The following is a 2,472-nucleotide window of genomic DNA, read 5'->3' on the forward strand; positions in this document are numbered from 1 at the left end:
GGAGGGCAGGAGGAACTGTGGCTTGGAGTGGGAGGAGCCTTGGGCTGGGTGTGAGAGAGAAAGCCCAGGCAGAGGGTGTGTGTCTGCCCTAGCCAGCACCGGCCTGCCTGCCTGCCTGCCCGCCTGCCTGGTAGATGTGCCATGAATGTTGTTGACTCTGGGTGTGGGTGTGGGGGTGTGTGTGTGTGCGTGTGTGTGTGTGCATATGTGAGTGCGCGTGCCTGTGCATCCAGTGCCGAGAGTCAGTGTCTGTGGCTGATAGGGGCATTCTCTGCTTCAACAGAGATAGACTCTCAACCCTAGAGTGAGAACCCAGTGGTTTCACTCTCTATTCTACTGAGGACAGAGGGAGAGAAAAGAAGGGATCTGTAGTCCAAAGCTCTGTGCATGGATCCCAAACATTCCCATGGGGACTGGAATTGGGAGGGAGAAAGAGGAGAAGGGGAGCATTAGAGAGGCTGAGCTAGGCTGGTGGGCTGGACAGATAGACCCAAAGCACCTTCCCCAGCAATGCTCCCAGGGTGGCCAGGACCTGGGACACAGACTCAGGTCACGTCACATTTTCCATACTGGAATTACTCTGCTCTGTCCTCACTGCCTCCTGGGGGCCAGGTGTCCTCCCTCCTGGGAAAGGCCGCTTTTGACAGCCAAAGTCAGGTGAAGAAGAGGGAGGAAAGAAGACGCATGCTGTGGCTATCTCAGGAGAACGGGAGACGGCAATGGGGGTGCAGACAAGCCCTCCCTTTCACTCCAGGGATAGGAAGAGCTGGGATTAGGTACTTCAGGGTCCCGTCCCCAGGTGGCCTAGCTGCTGTTGACTTTGCTTGGTTACCCTGGGAGCAGCTCTCAGCAGTGTGGGAGGGGCGGGTGTCAGGGAGTTGGACCCAGGCGTCCAGGCTCGGGTGGGATGGCGCCCTGCCTGTGTGGCAGGGATCCGGCCAAGAGGCTGCAAAGTTAACCCCTCCTTCCCTGCCCTAGTGGTGGCTGGCGGGAGGAGGGCGGGCCCAGTTGTGGTTTGGGAATGTGGCCCTAATTTCCCCCTCCCCCTTCCAGCACATCTGTACTTGGTTTACAGTGAATGAGCCTCCTGTCCTCACGAACCAGGCGAGGGCACCACTCCCTCCCTGGCCGGGCATTCTGACACAGAACCAGGCACCACCTGTGACATTCTCCCTGCTGGGTACCATCTCTCTGAACTCTTCCCTTCTCCTTCTGTAGAGGGCCTCAGGGTTGGTCCCAAAGATCAACAGCAGGAGCTCTGAGACTGTGCATCTAGGTAGCAAATGGGGCCAGGGAAGCTAAATCGGAGGACAAAACATTTGGGGTAGCCTCTGAAGACAGAGGGAGTCAGAATTCCAACTGTCTCTGCCCTCCCTTTGTCTTGGTTTGTCAGTCTGTCTGCCCGAGTCTTTGTCTCTGGTGGGCGTTTGTCTATCCATCCGTCTTGGTAATTGTAGCTCCTCCCTTCGGGCGGCCTCCTCGTCCCCAGCCGAGGACAGCAGCCAAGCAGCGATGCCCAGGAAGACCCGCCCTATACCGGCCCCTCCCCTTGGGATTCCCACTGCCTCCACCCCGCCCCCTCTACCGCCCCTCCCCAGGACCCAGTGACTGGGGTCTGTTCACTGCAGCAGTTTGGAAGTCAAACCAAACAGCAGCAGCAGATTGGGGGACAGGGAAGAGGGGCATTGTGAGGGCTTCAGATTCTTCTCCCCACCCTCCACTCCCCAGCCTGCAGCAGAGCCAGCTTTCTGTCCAGAGATTCCCGGAGGAGGCTTGGGAAGAGGGCTTCCCACTCTGGAAACTGGTGGAGGGGGCTCCCCTCATTCCTCTTTCCCTTGGGTTATCCCTGTTTCTGGGCTTTGCTCTGTGTGTGCCTGCTCCACTCTGTCACTCTGGCAACTTGGAGAAATGATATCTTGGGGGCCCTAGACCAGGCTTTTTTGCTCCCCTCACCCCAGAGCAAAGACCAAAAGGAGAGATTCTGAGGAGGGGAAAAGGATGTCACACCTGACCTGAAAGTCATGGGGTAATGACCGATTCAGTGTCCTGATGCTGGGGGGTGGGGTGCAATGGTGAGGGTGAAAATTGCCCCACCCTAATTTTTACCCTCACCCCCTCCCAACCCTCCAGCATCAGGACACTGAACAGGTCATTTCCCTATGCCCAAATCTGGTGGTGTGGGGATGTCCTATGCCATGCTCAGAGGTGTCTGGCAGATGTCTATGGGGGTGGCGGGTTGCAGTCCCCAAGGACATCATTAAGGTATGGAAGTGCTGTCAGGGCTTGGAGACCAGGGCACCCAGGGAGAGCGTGATGAAAACATGTTTTGTACGACATGTGTCCTCTCCTTTCCCTTCCTCCTTTCCTCTCCCACCTCCTTTCCCTAGGCAGACTCTGTGTCAGTGCTGGTGCCAGGCTTGCCTCTGGTGCTTGCTCCACCCCATGCCTTGTACCAGGCCTATTCTGCTGCTT

This window comes from Saimiri boliviensis, chromosome 7 (assembly GCF_048565385.1).
Source record: "Saimiri boliviensis isolate mSaiBol1 chromosome 7, mSaiBol1.pri, whole genome shotgun sequence".
Lineage (NCBI taxonomy): Eukaryota > Metazoa > Chordata > Mammalia > Primates > Cebidae > Saimiri > Saimiri boliviensis.